The following is a 25,568-nucleotide window of genomic DNA, read 5'->3' on the forward strand; positions in this document are numbered from 1 at the left end:
CAAACAACCAAATTCAAACAAATCTCCCTCAAAACTAAATCTTAAATATTTTCTATGTCGCTTATCTATAGAAATTAAGAAATAAGCGTCTTTTATATCTATTGTAGTCATAAAGCTATTACTAGAAATCATTTTTTTTTTGGCTGTGCGATAGTCTTCCATCTTAAAGTTAGGAGGTGTTATAAATTGATTTAGTTGTTTTAGGTTTAATATAAACCGTTTTTCACCATTAGATTTATTGGTAAGAAAAATACCAGATAAAAATTGGATTGGCTGGGGCTGGTATTTAATGACTGCACCCTTACTAAGCAATTCTTCAATTGCCATAGCCATTTGGCTTCGTTCCTCTGAAGAAAGATGCCTTGATTTCGGAGACAAAAACTGTGAGGGAGTACATTTAAATGGAATGACATAACCACTTATGCAAGACAAGAAAAATGGGTTTTGGGTGATATTTTGCCATTGTTTATAAAATAACTTTAGCCTCTGAAATCAGCGCTTCTGATGAGGGTATTGACTCCTCCGTGTCGGGGCATGCCCTTTGTGTGGTCTCGTTTCCCGCTTGGACGGACCGGACGCCCCCGGTTTAAAGGACCGGATGAGCCACCTCGGCTGGTGTATGGTCTGGATGTCTGTGATCGGCCGGTAGCCACCCCTCCCCCATTTTCAGAAGCGGAAAAGGTAAAACTCTGCGTTTGGGGACGAAGGTCATTGGCTGTTCTTTCCAATGTTTTAGCTTCCTTGACATTTTCAGCTAATTCGTTCCCAAACAAGTACACCCCTGGAACCCTAGTCTCTACTACATCCTTTAGTGATTTGCTTAACATGGGTAAAATTAAGGTACGTCTAGTCTGAGAAATGTCAAAAAAAATAAATTTGAAAAAATTTGTCCAGCTTCCGTAAGGAATGGCAAAATCTTTTCACGCATAGTTGGCGAAATATTCTGACCCTCTTCCAAAACCGCGTTAAGACCTTTGCCCAATGAGGACAGGCCCCTGCCCAGCTGGTCTTGAAAATCAGCATGACATGAATCCCTTTTTATATAAGCCGCCGAAAGACAAGGTAAAATTTCCTTGTCGACCAAGGGAGGTATCAAGGCCTTACAGTTTTCTGGGACGCAGCTAGTATTCATCAATTGTTCCTTTTTCTCCTTAGATAGGCCGGATGTTAAGATTTTTGACCACCTAGCTGTAAGGGCCTGGTGCAAAGTGTACCCATTAGCCTTAGTTTTATCCGGATCCTCACCGAGTAGGTCTAACTTCAGTCGGCAAGGAGACGTCGTTATGAATAATTAACGGAGGGGTGCCAGCCGTTTGATCGTTTAAATTATTCTTATCATTCAGAATGTTTGTCGCGCCGCCCGGACCGCGATCCACATCCATTGCATTGGTAGCCACGCCGTACAGACTATGGTCTACGCTAGGCAATCGCCGCCTATCTGGTGTACCATAATAAGACGCCGAGCCGCGCGGACTGCGATCGTCATAACCAGAACCAGACCGTCGATGATGACGACTGCTTGACCTTGAATCCACCGAGGGTGTTGGCTATTGGGCCAGTACGGCCCACGCGCCCGCTGAACGAGCGCGCGCGACCGGATGACTGAGAGGGGGAACGCCGCTGACGCCGTGGCGATCGCGACCTCGCTCGTGATGTTGCCCTCTCTTTCTCAAGTCTCTCTAGCCTTCTCAAACGCTCCTTTCGTGAAACATGGCGTTCTCGAGAAGAAGACCGGCTTTTTCCCTTTGTTTTCCCCATAATATCTAGCTAAAGAGAAAAGAGAAAAGCGTTGATGGAGGATGATAATCTCGATCAACGACAAGGTAACAAGCTTGTATTGTAAGATTATAGAAATAATTACTTACTGTTTTAATTTCGGCGTTCGTAAACAAGCGTAAAAAGCGACACTTCCGCACTGCACATGCACACAGAAACGAATGAAGACGGATCGCGGAGGAAAGGAGCGACAGGAGAAAATACTTTAAACATGTGTGAGCACACGCGCCAGGGGCGGACTACATAGTAAATAATCAACTGATGTCCTGGGACCAGATTCTGAAAAATAATTTAGCAAGACTTTGACAAGCGTCAAAAATGACAAAAATCTAAAGGCGAGTTCATACGCGTCGGCGTCCGTTTGTCGTTCATCGTTCCGTCAAACCAATAAAATTGAAATACGATCTGTAATTTATTATATAAACCAATAAAACTGGTTAAAAACAATAAGACACGACGCATGACGGAATTATATTTAATCCCATCCATAGTTAACTTAAAAATTATTAGAAACTTTTTTTAGTAAAATAAATAGATTGGTTTATCCGCGGTATCCAGTATCCAGTATCTATTATATCCATTATATCCAGTATCCAATCCAGTATCTATCCGAGGTGGATAGATACTTTATCCACCTCGAAGATACAGGGGAGTCCGGAAGGTATAAAATTGGTAATTACCACTATTACCTAATTACTTTTACCATGGAAGTTCCCATCTCACTTTGTACCTTTCTTTTTATATAACTCTTCGTACCCCGTGGTTCCATTCTGTTGTTTGGTACTCGCCGATCACCAGGGTTTTATTCCTTTTGGTTCCGTTCATTCCAGGGTGACGCGGCAAATTTCTTTTTAACAACCGACAACGCCCACCGAACCCGCGGGAAAGGTACTGCCCGCGGTACTGCCTTTTCTCCCAACGCCTACGTACTTGTCTTGCTTGTCTTGACCGTGTACCGAAAAATGTCCACCTTCTTTTATCTTTATTTTTCTTCGCAGAATTTGGCTAATTTATTTTTTTCTCGCCGACAAGGTGGTACCGGTACCTGATAATAAAGACGATGTGAAATTATCCGTTTCTTTGTCTGACGCCTTTTAAATCGTCTTATTAGGCTTAATTATGAAGAATTTCCCAGGGAGATTAGAGAGAAGTGACGTATATGGTACGACGGGCCATTGTTGGAGTCGGTGCCGGCGGGTATCTAGTTAGTACGGCACTTATAGGGACACAAGCTCGATGGATTTTGTCGTTGCGTGCTAGAAAACCGACTTGGGTTCTGTGGAAAGCTGTTTTAATTGCGTGGCAGAAAGTTCTAAAACAGTCGATAAAAAAATAAACTTGTTTTATTTTGGTCTTCTATATTAAAAGATAATTTTTTTCCATAGCAACTGTTAAAATTGTTTTATATCTATCAAAAATAGTAGATAAAATAGTACTTTAATAGCAAGGGTAGATTAAATGATACTTTAACAGCGAGGATAGGTTAAAAACTTTATTTCTTCTCGCACGTTTTTTAATTGCTTCCATTTTTGAAAACTTTTGTATTCCTTTTCATAAGTTATTCGGGATTTAAATGGAAGTAGTTTGGATATGGCGTTTGTCGCCTCAGCCTGAATATCTGGTGGTAATTTACTTATTTAGTTTTGAGCCATTTCTGGCTCCAATTCAATCAGCAATCGACACGACAGAGAATTAAAAAGATTGACTCAAAACTGATAACTAAAGAGACAGCTTTATTTATTTGTCAAATTACATAGAAACCAACGCCAATCCACCACAATATTTTTTTTATTCGTAATAAATTCCTTGAAATAATAATTTCTCAATATTTTTTAAAAAGTAACTCGCTATGGAAAAAAATATTGTTTTATACACCACGATAAAATTTCATTATCGTCTTGTATAAAAAATAACTTTTAATAAATTAAATAGGTATTTTTAATATTTATATGTTATATTTTTAATCACAGTCATATTATGTCACAGTGTAAGTGTTTCTTATACGAAATATATTGATTGTTATGCGACTAATACGAAATAAACGAAATATATTGATTGTTACCAGACATTGAAATTGAAATTGCGGATTTGTTATGCTTTTATGGGCTTATTTTATGTTATTTATTATGTATTCTAGTGTTGGTTTTTGTTCAGAGGTAGTAAATCTAGAAGGACGTTGTGTCTGAACTTAAATTAACAGTGAAATTATTGCCAATTCAAGATAAAAGCTGTAAAATAGTTAGATATGAAGCATACGGAAGATCTCGGTCAAAAAACGAGATAAATAAGGGACGAATTCGGCAAAGATTCGGACTTATATACACAAAAATAAATTTAAAGTCCTTGTCTACCAGTACCATCGTTAATCGTAGTATCGACCACGCCCCCTAGAGGGTACCACCGAGAGAATCCTCTGCTGAAAAACAAAAAATCATAATTACACGTTCGTTGACTTGGCATTGTAAATAGTGCCGCGGGTATCCTAAAGCCGGCTCCAAACTATGCGTCAAATGCTTTCCAACGTTGTCGATGCATGATAGTTTCACGGCAAGCTTCTAGTGTTGGCATTGAAAGAGGGCTAAGTTGTTAATTTTTTTCTGCTTTAAAGGAAACCTCGAACTGAAATAAAAGAATTAATAATTAATATTTTTTTATTTCTGGCACTAGTGCCTAAATAGTATATTAAACAACGAGTTTCGAAAACGACGTTTTGCACACGAGTTCGACAGTTTGTTGGCTCGAGCCGCAGGCAAGAACGAGTGTAGCTTTCTACACTCGTTTTACACAAGTTTTCGAACGAGTTTTTTAAGCTATTTTTTCTACGACTACAAATTAGCAGCAGACTCACTCAGTTTTTGCCAGTTTTGTGAAATAATTTGCGACTTTTCTGACCGCTGCGTTGTGTTTGGCGTTTCAGCTAAACATTGGAGGTTAAACATGTTAAAATTGGCACTTGGCGTGTGCAAAATGACGCATGTCGTGCGTTAAATCCTTAGCACACGACAGTTTGCAAAACGCCAGTTTCAGATCGAGTTTTCCGTGTGTCAAACTGCATTTTCTAGGCTAGTCGTAGAAAAAAAAATAATGAAGCGTTAGAAACAATGAAAATATTTATTTATTATAAATCTTAAAGGTACAATTATTTAAATTATTAAAGTGAATACAAGAGGCATCCAACTTTTCGTTTCTAAGAGAAATGCAAATTGTAGGAGTCGGAATAAGTAAATTTCTTGTACCGGCAATGCTGGTAGCTTCTGCTTCTACGTGAACTGCTTTTAATTTCTTATTTGGCGTATCTTTTTGTCCCATGATTCATTTTAATATTTCGGTTTTCTGTTCAATTGAATTTTCAATGTAACCTTCAGCAACCGAGCTTGATCGCCAACCTCCATGTCGCTTTAAAACTGTTATGTTCGCTCCTGAATCTGCCAGCATTGTTGCAGAGCTGCGCCGAAAACAATGACCAGTGTATTCAATGGCGTTGAAGAGTCCCAGAAATTCCGCTATCTTTTTTGGCATACCCCCAGTTGTATTGATTCCAACTGGCAGGGTACAGCATTGATTTTTTCGATAAGTCAAGAAAAATCGCTGATGTGTCACATTGAGGGGTCGAAGTTTTGCGTACCTACGAAATACATGTAAGAAATTGATACCATCTATTGGTCCCACAGCAATCGTAAACACTCTTGGAAAATGAGTTTTTGTATTCGGAATCTTCACACTAATAAGAAATAATAATAATAATAATACTTTATTTTGCATGAATATCATTTACAACAAATGTAATTTACAAATAAAAAATAACAATAAAAAAAAACATGCAAAAAAGGAACTGAAGACAATTAAAATTGGTTTAAATTCAGTTCCTGTCAGATCACAATATCAGCTAGTATAAATGTGTGTTATGTAGCTAAATTATTTTACTGTAACTTATCTACAAATATAAGTAAATTATATACTAATCCTATGACTAAGAAAATTTAGTATGAAATTGAAAGAAATAAACACAAAGAAAAGTATTTTATACTAAAATAATTATGAGGTAAAAAAAAACTAAGAGGGAAGAGAACTATCCAGAAAATGTTTTTTAAGTTTATTTTTAAATGCAGCATTCTGAAGGTTCATCATTTCTGCTGGTAAACAGTTGTAAAGCTTGGAAATATTAAATGAGAAACATCTAGTGAACAATGCTGTTTTGTGAGGTGGTGGAGTAATAAGTCCCTTAAATCTAAGGTTTAAGTTGTGCACATCTGTTCTGAATTTTATTTTATTCACCAAGTATGGAGGACACTTCTTAGAAATAACTCCATAAAATAAAACCAACGAATGCATCTTACGTCTGTTTTCCATATTCAACCACTTAGCTTCTTTTAACTTATGCGAAATGGGATCATATTTTCTTATACCATAAATAAAACGAAGGCAGCTTTTCTGAAGCTTCTCTATTCTGTTAATGTCAATTTTTTCCAGACATGGTCCATATATAACATCACAATAGTTGAAATGTATGTGACTGACAATCTTTAATGGCATCTACGGTAAAAAAAGTTATTTCTTCCCTCCTACATGCTCCAAATACTCCAACGATTAAGAGAACTTTAGCTAACAGGAATTCTTTGTCATCGGCTTCTTTCATAAAGCGTTTTATTTCCAGTTTTGTAAATACTTTTGATTTCTTTGCCTGATATCTGGAAGCTTTTCTTTTTAAAAATGCAATAAAGGTTTGTGAATTTGCTAATATCTACGTTTCTGTTCAGGTAAATGATGGTGCGGAGCATCGAATATTTACTCCACAGAGTTGACGGCTTTAAGGTAGTGGATAACTTCAGGAAATAGGCTAGCAATACCTTTTCTGTGAAATTCTCAACATGTTTTTCTTTGACCCAGGTTTCAAAGTTGTTGTAGGTAGTCTCGTATAAATTTTTCGACTTCTCGGGCACTAACGTGGATAGCGCAGTTTCAGCAGCTTGTTGAATATCCAAAGACTCGTCATTATCACTCATTTTTTCACAAATCTTTGCAGGAAATACGGCGACGTTTGAACCTGACAGAACTTTGTCATTAAACAATGCATAAACAATGCCATAGATAAAAGACTTATACTATTAAATAGATAGGCAACTTATAATACATTTCAATTTTATTATACAAGGGCGCCTCTGGTAGACGGAGGAAGAAATACTAATGGAAGAGAGGGGTGCGGGGAAGGGGGGTTGTTTTAGTTAATTTAAAATAAATTTAGACATACATGTAAGAACACTTTGTGTGCTTTTAATTAGGTCGAACATATTATAAACGATAAATCACTTGAATTAAAAGCATACAAAGTGTTCTTATATGTCGGATATTAATTAAAAAATATATTAAAAATACTAGAAATAGTATATATTAAGTTGTTACAGTTATAATTTAATCTTTGGAGGTTTTCAGCAAATAGCAGGCAGTTTTACATAATTTTCCTGCCTTTGAAGTGAATTGGAAACGGCTAGGTGTATAATTTTGGTGTAGGCAAGATTCCCAGTTTGTTTCCGTTTGGGACCTGAAATAATAAAAACAAATTAAATCCGATGTAATCATCTGCTGATCATGCTAATATAAAACGCGCGTCCTTAATTCCTTACATGCACCGTAAAAAAAATTAAATAACTGCTCTGCAAGTAGCATTTATTAGCAGTACTAATTTAAAAAATCTATAACTGTAAGTAGATATATGTTTAATTTACTTACCACTGCATCCTTCGGAAACCAGGTGTACAACAATTAAACTCCATGATAAAAATAATTAAGAGTTATTACAAAACACAAATTGTCCCACCATTTTTAAAAAACATTGTCTAAAACAGAATACTGGCAAAAAATCTGAAGGAATTTAATTTTACAATAATTCGACAAATCAAAACGAAATCAAACCGTAAAAACACAACAAAAGCGTCTCTGAGTGACAGTTAAAAATCAAATTTTATTATTGTCAGATATTGACATTTGCATTGTTAATATTGACAGTTTTAATATTTTGCGCCTCTGCATCTTGGAGGAAAAACTATTTTTAATGAACTGTCATTTCCATTTAAGTTTCCCAGCCATGAACAATGCCTTAGAAACCGATTACCAGAACATTTTAAAAAATATTTAAAAATAAGTAATAATAATAGCATGAAAGTCTCAAATTATCCGCTTTCACAAAAATTCTTTTATGAAATTCGTTGCAAAAAGAGTGTTTTAAGCACTCGACGCATTTTGCGTCCCGTGCTTAAAACACATTCATTTCGCAACTTGTCACATAAATAGCTATTATTAAACGGTAGAGAGTACATCGTCTTTCTCCATGGCAAATTTTACATGACTAGTCATGAGCAAACGTTTGAATGAAATGTTGGTTCCAATGCCGGACGCATAGTCTAGAGCCGGCTTAAAGCGACCGCCTCGAGGTTAACCGGTCTTTTCGGCCGGGCTGACACCGGGTCAACTTTTCTAATTAACGCTAACGGAACGCCGGGACGTGATTGATTCGGTACCACCGGCACCGAGAGTGGGTACCATTTTCCTCCGTTCGACAACGAACGCGGATCGGTGCCAGCGTAAATGGATTTTTAAATGGCTCCACATGTGTTTCTCGTTTTTTTTTCGTCGGTTTAGATTAATACATTTTTGTAATTTTCCTCGACAGTTTTAATTATTTTTTTACTTCGTCGTTATTTCAGCATTGTGGCGGGGATACCTAATACGTGTTAAGAGTAGTTATTTGGGTAATAAACAGATTATATTGTGTAACGAATGGACTTGAGTTACACAAAATAAGATGTTTCTTCCCCCGACGTCTGGCTTACAAGATTTTTTTCTAATTTTGGCCAACGACAAAATTAAGTATTTCATTTGACTATGATCGTGAAGAGGGTTCAAAACCGGCAAATCCCGGTTCTTTTAAGACATCAAAGAACCGGGACTCGAAATTATTAATTCCCGGTTCTTTCGATACTTAAAAAATATTTTTTCTACAAACGTCAGTAAAAATGTTATTTTTAACGCATGCTGTCAGTGCCTAAAATGTGACGTTATGTCACTGACGGTAAAAGTCATTTACTTTTAGCACTGGTGCTAAAAGTAAGTCACGTGATTTACTTTTAACTCTGAAGCGATAACAATTACTCCAGCAACCATAAACTTCATAATTAATTTGATTTCAGAACGAAATATTATGAATTAAGCTACACGCACACTGGTGCGATCACGGCCGCGATCACGATCACGATTAGGGCAGCGATAACATGAGCGATCGTTCTAGCATACACCAACGCGTTCACTTTCACCGCCGTACCTATATGTAGTGCGCCATCCTGTATACATAAGTACAAATTAAAAATGTGAATTATGTTTACCGAAAAAAAAACATTCTTAAATATTTACCAACAATATTTAAACTTAACAATAAAAATGTATTCATATGTATTATCCAATCCAATTGCAACTCCAATTTTGTCTCAAACTTTTTATTTTTAATTCTTAATTTTAATTCTCGCGGATTATTTTTGTAACTTGGATCGGATAAATCATATAGAATTTTGTGTATTTTTACAGCCTTAATTAGCTGCTCTGTTAACTCCACTTCTAAATTGCAAAAAGAAAAAGCACACAAAATAACGGAAATTCCTATCAGTTGGGACGCGATCATGCGATCAAACTCGAGAAGTTGAATCTGATCGCCAACGCGGCCGCGTGGGGATCGTGATCGCGGACGTGATCACACCAGTGTGCGTACAGCTTTATTCATTAACGTAAAAAGTAATAATACCTTGATATATACGAGCATAAACTTGTTAGTAGAAAAAATAGTGTATGATATGTGTGCTAAAAGTGATTTTATTTTTCTTCGAAGGGATTTTATTTTTCTTCGCCTTCGGCGTCGTGTCCCAAGCTTCCCTTCTCACAAAATAAAATATCACTATTGCGCAAAAAGTAGCTATTTCTTACACTATCTACTGTATTAAAAGTCATTTTTTTAAGCTAGTGCAAAAAACACAGTATTAATGACAGTATTATTTAACTAAAGAGAAAATAATTGTAAATTTTTGCAAAAATTTGTCAAATCCTGGATGGTACACCAAATACCAGTATACTGGACACCTCGCAGCAACATTCCGGAAAAGAGTTTTTAAGTGAAGAACAAGAACCCGAGACCTCCACGAGCAGTAATGAAAATAAAATTCAAATGACTACTGGAAATGAAATTTGTCCATCAATTTTTCAAACTGCTATATAAAAATTAAAATGAACTCAAAAAAAGTTATTAAAAAGAAATAAAAATAATATTTGTTTATAATGTCATTGTTAGTGGTAATATTATTCTGTGAATTACTGTAAAAACTTTTTAATAAACATTTTAATAAGAATTTCAATTTGCTCGTAAAACAATGTTGTGTGCAACAAAAAAACAGCTTGAAGGCCGGATCCTCCATATTATAGTTCTTTGTCAGTGGCCCATCATTGCATAGTTCAGAAAACCGCACGTTTGCCAAGTTGTCGCACTGAGATAAAATGTGTTACTGTCTTCGTCTTTTTCGCCGCATGGCTCAAAAAGGCCCACGTCTCGCCGACGCCTTGTCCTCTTCTTCTTTTTCCACTCGCTCTTCTTTTTTCTCTCGCGTCTCTTATCGAACGCTGCCTAATTAATGTCGGCCGATTTATTTAAAACCGCGATACGAAATTAATTCGTCTAATTGCCGTTCTCGCCTTCTCGAGAACGACGCGACATCTTTGACACTAAGTAATGATGACGTTTGTTTTTTCTTCACTCTTTTTCTTTTTCCGTTTGATTTGTTTTTTATTTTTATTATTGCACCTTTGCACCTTTCATCTATGTTGTTTTTTATTATTTATTAATGATCAACTGAAGCCGGGACCCCATTACGCTACATACCACCCCACGTCATGAGCCACTCCACATCATTTACTTACATCTATTGCGTACACACTAGGCAACACGGCACCCAACGCTATCACACGTGTATCGTCTGCTTCAGATCTCATGTGTACATTCTTTTCCACGTCGCAACACGTGGGCCCACGTGGGATAGCGTGGCGTCGCGTGGAGTGTGGCCTAATGGGGTCCCGGCATAAACCTACTTTAAGTCGTATACAGGGTTATTTACCTCATTCGTCATAGAGTATTTTTAGAAGATTTTTAAGAAAGATTTTTAGAAATTGTAGTATTAAAGCTACAATCTAAAATTATTTTGAAAAGGTACCGAGTTTCCCAAAGAAATAAAAAATATCAAAGTTGTATTTTTTTTTTAAATGGACCACCTTGTATATTATTACATTTTTAGTTTCTACAGTTAAAAGAAAGGTAAATTTGATTCAGGTTTCCCGCACTTTAATCTTACCGTTTTTGAAATATTGTAACGATTTTAATGCTTCATTTCTATAGGCGTATTTAAATTTTTAAAGCCAAATATTGTACTGAAGTTTTTTTATTTACCTGAGTTTTGTGTTGCAATAATAAAAATAACCTACTATCATATACAGAGTGTCGATAAAATTATTTTAAATAATTACTAGGTCTAAACAGCCATAACTTATTTAATTTAAATGGAACACCCTGTATATATTACGAGAATCAGATGCACGATTTAATTGTCTATCAAATTGTATTGCAACGTTTTTATCTATCTCTTCAAATTTCATTTTTTAATTTAGGAAGAGATACTAAAAAGTCAAATATAATTTAGCTACAAATTGCTTTAAAAATCATCAAAATCGGTCAATATACAGGGTGTTTCAAAACAAATGCGAAAAACTTTAGGGGGTGATTCCTTGTTTAAAATAAAGGGTAGTTTGCTGTATAAACGTTGGGTCAAAAGTCAACCATTAGGGAGATATCGTGGTACAAAGATGGCGGAAAAATAATGTTTTTATTTTTATCTTGAAAACGAAAAGAGATAGACTAATGAAATTTTATGGAAGCATTACTGTTATGAAAACACACTTTCTGGTATTTTTTTCACTTTTTTAAAATGAGTGGAAGGGGTTGAAATAAACTACCCCTATCATTCTTGTTAACGAAATTTAAAGAAAAATCTTATCAAGCACATACAAAAAAATTAATTTGGATAGTTTAGTTTGTTTAGAAACTTTTTTATCTCTTGTGTTTTTTTGATAAAACTCACCGATTTGAAATTAAAAAATAAAATGTAAAGCATTACATGTCAGGACAAAAAACATTTTTAGATTAAGAATCTAGTGATAATAACGATAATAATAATCATCTCGATAATAACGTATTGCAGTAGAGTAATGTCAAATAAAATAATATTAGGAACATCCTAAAAAGTAACAGCGGCCGACTAGATTTTTTCCTAAAAAAATTACAGCAGCCCACTAGATTCTTTATCAGAAAATGTTTTTTGTCCTGGCATGTAATGCTTTACATTTTATTGTTTAATTTCAAATCGGTGAGTTTTATCAAAAAAATACAAGAGATAAAAAAGTTTCTAAACAAACTAAACTATCCAAATTTTGCATGTGTTTGATAAGATTTTTCTTTAAATTTCGTTAACAAGAATGATAGGGTAGTTTATTTCAACCCCTTCCACTCATTTTAAAAAGTGAAAAATTACCAGAAAGTGTGTTTTCATAACAGTAATGCTTCCATAAAATTTTATTAGTCTATCTCTTTTCGTTTTCAAGATAAAAAATAAAAACATTATTTTTCCGCCATCTTTGTACCGCGATATCTCCCTAATGGTTGACTTTTGACCCAACGTTTATGAAGCAAACTACCCTTTATTTGTGCCGGTAAGCGTATTCAAAATTTTACCTATCCTATACTTTACAACCTCATTATTCACTATTAAATCATCTTTATTATTTCGAGAGAATGCTTGTAATAACTAGCTGAAACATTTTTTCTTCGTGGTTTCATTAAATTCTCACGACCTAATTGTATAAGAAAAATGACTTATGGCACCGTCCGTATAGGTTTAATCATATACAGCTGGTAAGAGATTATTAAGGGCCCCTATGCACATGGTTTAGTATTAGACAAGTCGATATTATCCCACTATATAATTATCCAATTTAGTTTTCGGAAGATGTATTATTACGGTGATTAAGTAATACAATTTTTAAAGGCTGTTTAAACTTTATTCAGTATGCAATTATGAATCTACATTAGACATAAATTTTAAGGCATGCATTATAGGTGTGTGGGATATTATATATTTGGGTTATTTTTTATACAAGACCATAAAATGGTATTTTATCGGTGACCGATTATCGTCGCATCGTGTATAAAACAATATTTTTGCCATAGCGAGTTACGTTTTAGAAAATATTCAGAAATTATTGTTTCAAGGAGGAATTTAAGAGTAGAAAAAATATTGTGCTGGGTTGGCGTTGGTTTCTATGTAATTTGACAAATAAATAAAGCTGTCTCTTTAGTTGTCAGTTTCGAGTCAATATTTTTTAATTCTCTTTCGTGTCGATTGCTGATTGAATTGGAGCCAAAAATGGCTCAAAACGAAATAAGTAAATTATCAACAGATATTCAAGCTGAGGCGATAAACGCCATATCCAAACTACTTCCATTTAAATCCCAAATAACTTATGAAAAGGAATACAAAAAGTTTCAAAAATGGAAGCAATTAAAAAATGTGCGAGAAGAAATAAAGTTTTTAACCTATCCTCGCTGTTAAAGTATCATTTAATCTACCCTTGCGGTTAAAGTACTATTTTATCTACTATTTTTTATAGGTATAACGCAATTTTAATAGTTACTATGAAAAAAAATAAACACATAATAGAAACAATTGCGAATCGGCAATCAAACATTATTTTAAAAATACGTGGTAAACATAAAAACAAGTTTTTAAAAAAAAACACGAAGATTGGACATCCGTAAAAAATTATATTTGCCAGACCAAGATACAAATCTTGGTGTTTTTTTTTCAGAATTTTGTTGAATTCCTTTCATATAATGTAAGAAGGCCACAACTGTTTCTCAATTTTTATTTGAAAATCATCGATAAGAAAACATATACAATTTGGAATCTCGAGACGTTTCGAGGTCGGAGTCGTCGCCATTTAAAACGGACTTTTCTCTCTTTTCTTCTCTTCTCGATAGATAGAGTAGCCGCAACTAAAGAAGACACCACCGCGATTCTTCTTCTGTATGTGCCTTGTCCTCGAAGAACGCTGTCTACCTTCAATGATATTTGGCTTCTGGCCAAATATCCTATAAATTGTATAATTAATAATATCCAAAGTAAGTAAAGTAATATAATAAATTCTTCTGGCTTCTTCTTTAGGCGCGGCTACTCTACCGACCGACGACGCTTTATCGTTTCCTTGGAATCTCTTTCTCCGGCAGTACCGTCTTTAATTGACGCGGGCGGCGTGCCATAGCTTCGCTAATATTTGACACCGCATGCTTTACGACCGGCTGATCAATATATAGATACAAATAGAGGGTACTTTCGAGAGGCAAAAAGTGCGACCGCACGATCGCTAGCACCGCCTAACTGTTTAAGAGACGGTGTACGTGTGTTGTCGGTTGAGATAGGTGAATTTTCGCATAGCCTTTAATAAGAGTTAACATACAGAGTTACATACGTTGGAAAAAACTTGAGTGTGTCAAATAATCATCATACGGTAATAGATATTTACGATGCAAGTGAGTTAACAGCATCATTAAGATAGCACGAGTTGTGTCACCACACACGTATCTTAATGGAGTTAATTCGCGTGTATTGTACAATATTTTATCTACGTCTGAGGGTGCGTTTATGTTGGAGCGGCGATAAACGATAAGAGCAGCAATAGGAGCGAAGCAAAGAATATTATTATATTAATTTATATGTAGATGTTTATATTGGAGCAACGCGTCGAGACACGGTTGACAGTTGAGCAACGATAAGAGCAGCGCTAATTCACTGCTTTTATCGTTTATCGCAGCTCCAACATAAACGCACCCTAACTATAAAAACCCACAATGAATTTGAAAAATTATTGTTACTTAACTATGTACCTATCCTAAAAATCAATTACTTTAATACCTTTGTTCAAATAACACCATGCATGGCAATGTCAATATGACAGTAAATAATATTGATGTCACTAGTTTAAAAAATGAGCGATTCGGAAAGTATTCCCTCTGACATTGAAGAAGAGGCATTCAAAGCCATTTCTGGATTGGTTGCTGGATCATTCCAGATCGAAACGAAAAGAAGTATTAATATACATACTATAAGTATGAAAAATGGTGCAAAACACAACTATGGAAATGAAAAGGTACTCATAACATATTTTTCCAATTTATCCGCTACTGATACGTAGTATGATATCTATTAAAATGAATATACAGGGTGTTCATTTTAAAACCTACCACCCACGTTATCTGCAAAAATAGACAGATTTGTGATATTCGCGGAAACACGTCAACAAATTTATCGAGGGCGAAGGCGTTTTATAAAAAATCGGATGGCCCTACTTCAACCCCCTAACCCCCAAGGTTACCACCCCATTTTTTTTAAATGAGACAAGGGGTCGTGTGACACATCATTTTAAAGGGCTTTTTATTCTGAACGTTTTGACGTCCTATATTTTAAATTTTAATTTACCCTTGAGGAATAACACCTATTTTCTAATCACTAAGCTTATCTAATTAATTGCTCAAAGTGTTCTCCATTGACTTGTAACCAACAAAATAATCGCTGTTCAAGTTCTTGACGGACGTTTTGAAAAGTTTCCCGGGGTATGGCCCTACACGCTGCTGTTATGCGATTTTTTAAATCTTCAATGTTTTGGGGAACGGTTTTATAAACTACTTAGACTAACTACTTAGAAAGAAGAAAGTCGTTCGGGCCAAGATCAGGTGATCTTGTAGGCCATCCTATTGGCCCTCTTCTTCCTATCCACCTCTCTGGAAATCTATCGCCCAGCCACTCCCGAACATATCTGGCGTAGTTGGGAGGTGCCCCGTCTTGTTGAAAGTGAATAAAATCTTCATTAAGTATGGCGTTACCGACTTCGTCCCTTTGATTTTCCACTGCATCAGTAATTAGTGGATCAATTGCTTCTTCCAACATGTTTAGGTAAATCTCTCCCGTCAGATTTTTATTTATGAATATTGGACCTAGTACAGTATTAGAATTCCCGCCCAAACACTCATTTTTTGTGGGTACTGCGTATGACCTTCTCTAAAAATATGAGGGTTTTTATCACTCCAATAGCGACAATTATGTTTATTGACATCTCCATTAAGGAAAAATGTGCATTCGTCAATAAAACATGTGTTTAAAAGCAAATTTGGAGTTCGTGCTCTACTGGGTCATTTCTTCACAAAATTGAATTCTTCGATATGGGTCATCTTAATTTAATGCGTATAGAATTTGAATTTTATACGGATGGAATTTGTGAAGCTTAGTTACCTTGTGGATTGATCCGACTGACACGTAGGTGGACGACATGGATCTGCCGCAAAATGCCCTAAAATCTCAATTTGAGTAACCTCATCAAGAACCCTAGGACCTCTACGTTTTGAATTGGCTACCGACCCCGTGGTTCTAAACTTTTGATTAAGCTGCATGCAATAAACGCGAGAAACATTTTTATCGGTGTGTCTCGCATTGAAAACAGCGGCAGTAGTCCGAGGTGATTCATTACATGCTCCATAAAAAGCACTAATTCAACTCTTTCTTCCAGAGAGTAAACCATTTTTGTAAAACTGTAGCGCGAAATTGAAAGGAAACTTATGCATTCAGATCACAAAGTGACACTGATATTTCGTTGGAATTCTTCTGGAATGTCATAAAATAAACAAATAAAAGAAAAAATGTTTGCAAATTTTAATGATAACAAAAGAGTCTGTTTAAAAAGGTGGAATGCATGTTGCTTATTGATTTTTTTTAATAATAAACATGTAATTTTTCTTAATATTTACAGCATTTATGGGACAGAGCAGTAATTTGAATAATTACTGCATTTTTATTATCTCTACCTATCTAAACCTTAATATGGGTGTTATTCCGCAACGGTAAAGTATAATTTAAAAAATAGGAGTCAAAATGTTCAGAATAAAAAGCGCTTCAAAATTATGTATTACACGACCCCTCATGCCATTTAAAAAAATTGGGGTGGTAGCCCTGGGGGTTGAAGCAGGGCCATAAATTTGTTGACGTGTTTCCGCGAATATCACAAATCTGTCTATTTTTGCAGATAACGTGTGTGGTAAGTTTTAAAATGAACACCCTTTATATGCTCCATCAGGCATTTACTTGAAAGATTCTTCAAACTGTATTATTAACATTTATAATAAATAAGTTTTCATGTTTTTATAATTATTATCAATAGAACAGTTTATTTTTATTTAGTAGGTATTTAGTGCAAAATAAATATTTTACAAAATATTTTTTTCTCTTTGGTAGTCATCTAAACAAGGAGCGCGGTAATGAAAATGCGCGAGTTTAGAAGCTCTGAACCCACTCAAAATGCGTGAGTTAAGAGCTTCTTAATTCACTGACGTAGATAAATAAATATACACGCCACTGCTAATAAGTAATAATCATTTGAATCTATCGATACGGTCCTGTTTTATCTGCAACGAATCTCAATTAAAAGGAAAAGCTTTTTTCGAAACCGATAACGGCGCAATGTCGGGAATGTCGCGCGGCGTAAATAAACGAGAAAACGCGAAATCGAAAAAGCGCGTTCGCTGGTACATTCCTCAGAACCAGAACCCATTTTACCCTCCCCCTCGTCCCGCCGCTAATGTACCCTCCCCTTGGAACCCTTCCAGTTGTCGCGGTGCGGTCAGTTACAACCGCAAAAGGCATATATCACTAATTAGTAAACGAGTTCCACCGTGAAGCAAATGAAAACAAGCAAAGAAAACAACCGAATTCGACACTATAAAAAGAAGCTGATCAAGTACAAATAATATTCTACACAGTAAATTTAGAAGTCTTTAAGTAATATACCACGTTACAATTTTAAAGTAGGAATGGGAACAAAAAATACTACCAGGAAGGTGTCAATTATTTAAAGTACGTCTACTGGATCTGTGTCTACGAAAGGAATGCGGACAAAAAACGTTTAATTAAGCAGCAATCTATACTATATTAAATAAAATCCTTAAGTGACTGACTCACTGATTAATAACGATCCTGCTCAAACCACTCAACGTAAGAAGCTCAATTTTGGCATACAGGTTGATTCTAGGGTGTAGAGGTTCGATAAGAAGGGATTTTTCGAAATTAAGTGTTGGTGAAACCACCCCTCAAATATTACAATATTTTTTATTTAAAAAACGGTCAAGTTTCAGAAAAAACGCTTAAACAGGTATTGCGAAAAATCTGGTCATTGATTAATCACGATCCTGCTTAAAGCGCTTGACTTAAAAAGCTGATTTTTGGAAAACGGATTGACTTTAGGGTGTAGAGGTTCGATAAGAAGGGATTTTTCGTAACTCCAATTCTAAGGGGGTGAAACCACCCCTCAAATATTAGAATATTTTTTATTTAAAAACCAGTGATTTTTTTGGAAAAACTCTTAAACACGTATATTTTATTTTGTAGTTTTATATATTTTAAGATTTTTTAAAAATGTATACAGGGTGTTTCATAAAATATGACCATTGAGTAATCACGATTCTGCTTAAACTGCTTTACGTTTAAAGCTGATTTTTGACAAATGACTGTGGGGTGTAGAGGTTCGATAAGGAGGGGTTTCTCCATTGTTTTTTTCTCAGGTTGTCATAAATGTGAGAAAATTTTATCCAGTTTGTATGTTAATGAAAATTCTTGCTTTGCTTTATCATCACCATTACAAATGATTAATTCGACGCGAACGAAGTCGCGGGTACACGCTAGTATATTTTGTAAATCGCTACCTGTATACACGCGGCAGAGAGTCCACGTGGACTTGACGAGTATGTCACCGCAAAACACTTATTTCATTGACTACTTGCAAATTTGTAGTGGCGAAAAACCTAGAAGACTTTTCAAGAAGTTAGCCAGATCGTCTAGTATTGAAATAAAAAGAACGAAGTGTTTTTATAAGCCCACTATGATGATGGGGCAGTCGAAGCATTTAAACCGACCGAAGCATAACCTGAAAAATGCACATTCCTCAACGACCTAATGGTGAGACGACGGGAAGCAAGGTATCAGGTAGGTAGCAGCATTTTTGTCCCCGTTCGCAGTGAAAAGCGCTCCCGCTCTACCGAATCGATTGTGTGCAAATTAGAGAGGCGGATAAAAAAGTGCGAAAATACGGGGGAGAGTCCGAAATATCTCGATTTCGATACTAGTAACTAAATTTACTTTTAATACGGAACTAACTAAACCTGCTAAGTACCACCTGTCAGTCAAGTAAAATGAAGTAAGAAGTTGTGTTGTCCATCTTGTTGTACGGATGACTGATTGACTGAATTATATGGAATTTATGAAACCAATCAATTTGACAGTTGTCGTCTTTTGTTTATATTTCGATTCAAATATTTTCTATATATTTTAATCCTTTTCTAGATTTGATATTGATATGTCATTTTCACACTATTTTTCGTTGAATTTCTATTCTATAATGTCTAATAAATCGCCAATATATACAAAGAAACCAAAGCAAGAGTAATGATGTATAAAACAACCTCAGAGTTTCCAACTGGCAAAGGAGTTGGGGCAGGGAGACACGATATCCCAAAAGCTGTTTACAGCAACACTAGAAGAAATCTTCCTTAGCAGTAACTCTCAAACTAAAATCTTATTTACCATAGCATATTTTTCTAAACTTTTCTGGCATGAAACAAAACTATAAATAATTTCTAACAGGATAATTACTAATTTATTATTAGTATTTTAAATATATGTTGCTGCTAAAACGATCAGTCTAATTGAAAATCTTGGAAAGAAAAAGAAAAATAACCTTCTTGCTGCTACCCTTGGCATTTTCTCAGCTGAGGCAATATGGCTGAATCTAGTAGATAAAAAATATAAATCCCCTGTACAAATGGCAAAGCCTCTATCGCGTCCTTCGGTTAGTTTCTACATCGGTCATAAAAGTGTCGATAAAAATACTTCATTGTTAGTGAATTTTACCGGTATGAGAATTAAATCGTAAAACGTCGACTTGGGAAAGGTACCTCTGCCCCTCGAGTCCGTGCCTACGAATATAAATTTCTTATTGCTCGATTATTATCATCCGTGCCATTTGGTACCAGCAACAATAGAGTTAGGAGAGACATAAATAAAACTAACCAATGACATTTCATTTGTTCTCAATTTTTATATACCGAAGCCAAAAAACACAAGATGAATACCAACAATAGGATTTGACAATAAACACATTAAAAACTGAATATCTACCTATTGGTGCAGAATTACCTAGCGTAGAAAACATCTAGAAAACTAGCAGACCTAGCCACGCGTTGCTGTGGCTAAGGTCAGTGATGGGCAAGTGCCCGGATATTCAAATTTGGGTAAATACCCAAATTTTTGCACCCAGTATATACCAACCCAAAAGGTCAATAAATAGTATATTGAATTTTTATTTTATTTAAGGTATTCTAACAATTTTTAAAAACAATTTTTTGTTAAATTAAAATTATTAAATTAATTAAATTACTAATATCGCTATTAAAAAATAGGGGTTGATGATAGAAGGGTGAAAATTTAGGCTTGTATGTATTTTTAATGCCACATCATAAAAAAACAAAAATAAAAAATTTTGTCCAAAAAGTAAAAAGAAATTGGGGTGGGCCAACCAACAATCACATATATAGGGGTATAAAAATAAACAACAACCTATTCACAGACCTACGAATATACATATAAAATTTCATCAAAATCGGTTAAGCCGTTTCGGAGTAGTATGGTAACAAAAAGTGTGGCACCAGAATTTTATATAATAGATGGAGAAATAGTATTTTTGAAGTTCTGCTCCAAAAACCTGAACCAGCTGTATAATACCTCAGCTTTAAAGTCGACGTTTCGGTATATTTTGGAGCTCGCATCGACCGCAAACCGAAAACCTCAAAATTCTCCGTCGAACGCCAATTCGCATTTTCCAAAGCCACTAACTACACAGCTGCTTCCATTAAAATCTTGTTAAAACAAACGTTTCACCGCCCCTACTACTATTTGAGAGATAATTTGACAGACTACCGTACTGCCACAGCTCAGAGAACGCCAACGGCAACAAGCAGTTTATTTTTCTCTATTTTTATGGCTAACTCTTTCGAAATTTTTCAGTTAGACTGATTGGTTTTAGCAGCAACATATGGTCAAGATGAGAGAAAACCATTGGATCGTTTTAGACCAGAAATTATCGTGCCGGAGATTATTTAATTATAGTTTCGTTTGATGTTAGTCAGGTTTAGAAAAATATGACATAGTAAATAACATTTTGGCTGGCGAGTTACTGGTAATTCTACGAATACATATATTGCTGAAATGCTTAACAGTGGCTAGCTGGCATTGAGCAAAAGTTTGACATGTATACCAGATTCCTTCAGATATGTATTCCAGTTAGTTCATATAGTTTTAGGGCTTTGACAAAAAAAAAGTTAAAACTCAAGAAAGGGGGACACAATCTATACTAATATATAAAATCCTTAAGTGACTGACTCACTGATTAATCACGATCCTGCTCAAACCGCTCAACGTAAGAAGCTCAATTTTGGCATACAGGTTGATTCTAGGGTGTACAGGTTCGATAAAAAGGGATTTCATGAAATTCCAGTTCCAAGGAGGAGAAACCACCCCTCGAATACTACAATATTTTTTATTTTAAAAACGGTCAAGTTTCCGAAAAAAAAACTACTCTTAAACACGTATATTTTATTTTGTTTTTTACATATTTTAAGATTTTTTAAAAATGTATACAGGGAGTTTCGAAAAATCTGGTCATAGATTAATCACGATCCTGCTTAAAGCGGTTGATGTAAAAAGCTGATTTTTGGAAAACGGATTGACTTTAGGGTGTAGAGGTTCGATAAAAAGGGATTTTTCGAAACTCGAATTCTAAAGGGGTGAAACCACCCCTCAAATATTAGAATGTTTTTTTTTTATTTAAAAACCGGTGAGTTTTTCGGAAAAACTCTTAAACACGTATATTTTATTTTGTTGTTTCACATATTTTAAGATTTTTTAAAAATTTATACAGGGTGTTTCATAAAATATGACCATTGAGTAATCACGATTCTGCTTAAACTGCTTAACGTTTAAAGCTGATTTTTGGCAAGCGTATTGACTGTAGGGTGTAGAGGTTCGATAAGGAGAGGTTTCTCGAATCTCAAATTCCAAGAGGGTGAAAACGCCCCTCAAATATTACAATATTTGTTATTTAAGAAACGGTTAGTCTTTCGGGAAAACGCTTGGACAAGCATAATTTATTTTGTTTTTTTACTTATTTTGAAACTTTTTAAAAAATTATACAGGGTGTTCCAAAAAGTTGGATAATTGATTAACCACGATTCTGTTTAAACTGCTTGAGGTAAAAAGCTTATTTTCGGCAAACGGATTTTTCAATTCAAATTCCAACCAGATGAAACTACCCCTCAAATATTACCAAGTTATATAATAATATCGCCATATTGTTTTTTCTCATGCTGACATAAATGTGAGAAAGTTTTATCCAGTTTGTATGTTTATAAAAATTCTTTCTTTACTTTATCATCACCATTACAAATGACTAATTCGAGGCGAACGAAGTCGCGGGTACACGCTAGTAAAAGTAAATATAAAGAGATACAAAACATTTTATTTTCTATTTTAAAAATTACGTAATTTAATAAAGCTATAAACTACCAGAGAAATTATTCAGTGTAGCTGTTAAGGGTTAAATTTACACAACAATCTCCATCTGACTAACTCTTTAAATCTGATAGTTAAAATTGTTGAATTATAACAAATATAAATAACAGCTATACACACGTAGGCTAACAAACTATCCTTTCGTTCGAGAATTCTATCTTTAATCATACGTATAACTTCTCGTGTACATTCTTTTATTACCCGGTAATTGTATGCAGTCCTGACATATTTCCTGAATATGGCAAGAAATATCGATCTAGATACCTAACTGTACGATGTAAATTACAATTCTCGTAAAATTTATACGGCACGCAGTTACAAGATAAAACTATATTTAATATTAGAAATAGGTAGAATTATTTAGATGTTCTAAATAACAAGCTTATGTATCTCTAATTTTATGTATATAACATATATGTTGCATATTTAATTTAGAATTAATGATAAGTTTATGAAGTTAGTCGTGAGTATGCAATAAAGGAATATTTTTGTTGTCGAAGAGTATTTTCCTTTGTCCAGATACTGTTATAATGAATAGAAAATGGAAATGGTTGAAAATTTTGAAATACTTTAAATACAAAAATTTACATTTTTTAATTTACTCTCTGACAAAGAAATAATATACAAGTTTGGCACAGAAAAACACCTTGTACGATTTAATATCTTCTTCTTATCACGCCCTCTCCTGCCGAAGGTTGGCGATCCAAATGGCAATTGTGGCTCTGGAAACTGCAGCCCGGAAGATTTCCGCAGACGAGCGTTCAAACCATCTCCTTAAATCTTTTAGCCGTGAGTTCTGGCGTCTTCCTACTGATCTTTTCCCTTGCATTTTGCCCTCTATTATGAGGCGCAGTATTTCGTATCTACCACCTCTCATCACATGACCCAGGTATTGCATTTTTCTTTCCTTGATGGTGTTCAGTACCTCTTTTTGTTTCTGTATGCGCTGGAGTACTTCATCGTTGGTGATCCCATGAGATTCGCAGCATCCGTCTGTATACATACATTTCAAAGGCTTCTATTCTCTTTTTGGTCTGTGAATCCAGTGTCCAGCTCTCACATCCATATAGAGTAACACAGAGAAGACGTAGCATCTGGCCATTCGAGTTCTGAGTTTCGCACTGAGGTCTCGTCTTGTAAAAAATGATTTCATTCTCACGAAGATTTTTCTCGCTTGCTCAATTCTTGAAAATATTTCTCTTTTTGGGTCGCACTGACTATTGATGTTAGCTCCTAAATACTTTATTGAGGTCACTTGTTCGATTGTTTGTCCCATGACACGCAGGTCTGCATTTATTGGAGTCTTAGTAAACACCAATAGTTTGGTCTTGGAGACATTGAGATGCAGTCTAAACATCTCACTATAGTGGACTACGGAATCTATAATGTTTTGCAGTTCTTGTATATCGTTGGCTATTATAACCGTATCATCGGCAAATCTGATATTGTTTATTGGGATTTCATTGAACTTAATTCCGCCCTGGATTCGATCCAGTGCTTCTCTAAATATAGTCTCCGAGTACAGGTTAAACAGGAGCGGAGACAAGACGCAACCCTGCCAAACACCCCGTCTGATTTGTATATCTTCCGATGTTGACTGCTTCATCTCAACTACCGCCGTTTGATGCCAATAAAGTTCTGATATGAAACGTAGGTTTTCTTCGTCAACTCCGGTTGTTCTTAGAATTTTAATCATCTTCTGATGATTAACACAGTCGGACGCCTTACGATAGACTATGAAGCATGCAAATACATTCACATTCATGTCTCTACACCTCTGTGTCATTACATTTAGGGAGAAGAGTGCTTCACGCGTTCCGAGTCCGTTTCTGAAACTAAACTGGGTGTTGTCCATCTGATTTTCGCACTTCTTGTAGATTCGCGTGTGGATGATTCTAAGAAAGGTTTTGAGGACATGAGACGAATGTCGATTTAAGCCAATCTGACGGTATTTTGCTTGAGCTATATAATTTGTTAAATAATGCTGTTACCAAATCTAGACCAACTAGAGTAAATAACTAATATAGCTTTGATTTTGAGGATATTTCGTATTTTTAATATTTTTTTTTTAAAAAGGCTGAATTTTTTTTTATTTATTTATTAATATCTTTGCAACTCTCAAAACATATTTGATTATATCTTAGGATTATGTAAAGTGACCAGAAAGGAAACCAAAAATGCAATAATATGTTCAGGGTGTTTCCATTTAAAAAAATTATCCCGATCCACTCACACTTTTTTGGGTGGCTCAAAAAAGTAGAAGTTTAAATATTTTCCTGAAATATATCCTTAATAAATTATAAAAATAATTTGAAATAAGAAAGAATAACAATAGACATTAATTTTTATCATGTTCTCTGATATGGACAGCTATGCATAAAATTTAATATTTATTATTACTGTTCATATATTAAAGTCCCTTTCATAATCATAGATATTTATTACCAAGATTTTATTTACTTCTTTGGTATTTATGGCGAAACGTCACTCCGCTATACGGTGACCCCCCTGACATTTCTCTACCCTATTTTCCTCGCAATGCTTGTTATTTCAAGGCGACGTGACGTGTTATAGTTTCACTGTATAAATGATTAGCGTTAAATGTTAACAGTATCAAATGCGTTGTCCAGTTCATTATATTTTTCTTATTAATTTTCTTGCATATATAAAATATCTAGTTTACTACCATAAATGTGAATATTATTTACAGTTTATTAATTTGCTGTTAAATAATGTTAGATATGGGTGTAACTATTTTAAGTTAAAATAGAAGTTTTAATGGTTACTGATTACTTTAAATTGTTTTATCTACGTCAGTGAGTTAAGAAGCTCTTAACTCACGCACTTTGAGCGAGTTAAGAGCTTCTTAACTCACGTGTTTTCATTACCGCACTCCTTGTTTAGATGACTACCAAAGAGAAAAAAATATTTTGTAAAACATTTATTTTGCACTAAATTGGAAAAATATGTTATGAGTACCTTTTCATTTTC

The 25,568-nt window shown here is 34.9% G+C and overlaps 1 protein-coding gene and 1 long non-coding RNA gene across 2 annotated transcripts in view; one reads left to right on the forward strand and one right to left on the reverse strand.

The window, feature by feature from the left end:
• LOC115879099 (lysine-specific histone demethylase 1A) overlaps positions 1–25,568 on the forward strand; it is a 483,447-nt gene that overhangs the window by 325,960 nt on the left and 131,919 nt on the right. The window lies entirely within an intron of this gene.
• On the reverse strand, positions 132–2,046 carry LOC115879102. The gene is made up of 2 exons (XR_004049664.1): positions 1,866–2,046; positions 132–1,767 (listed from the first exon to the last, which is right to left on the reverse strand). It is a non-coding gene; the product is annotated as an uncharacterized LOC115879102 (long non-coding RNA).

Source organism: Sitophilus oryzae, unplaced genomic scaffold (genome assembly GCF_002938485.1).
Source record: "Sitophilus oryzae breed Bouriz unplaced genomic scaffold, Soryzae_2.0 scaffold_1576_pilon_pilon, whole genome shotgun sequence".
Classification (NCBI taxonomy): Eukaryota; Metazoa; Arthropoda; class Insecta; order Coleoptera; family Curculionidae; genus Sitophilus; species Sitophilus oryzae.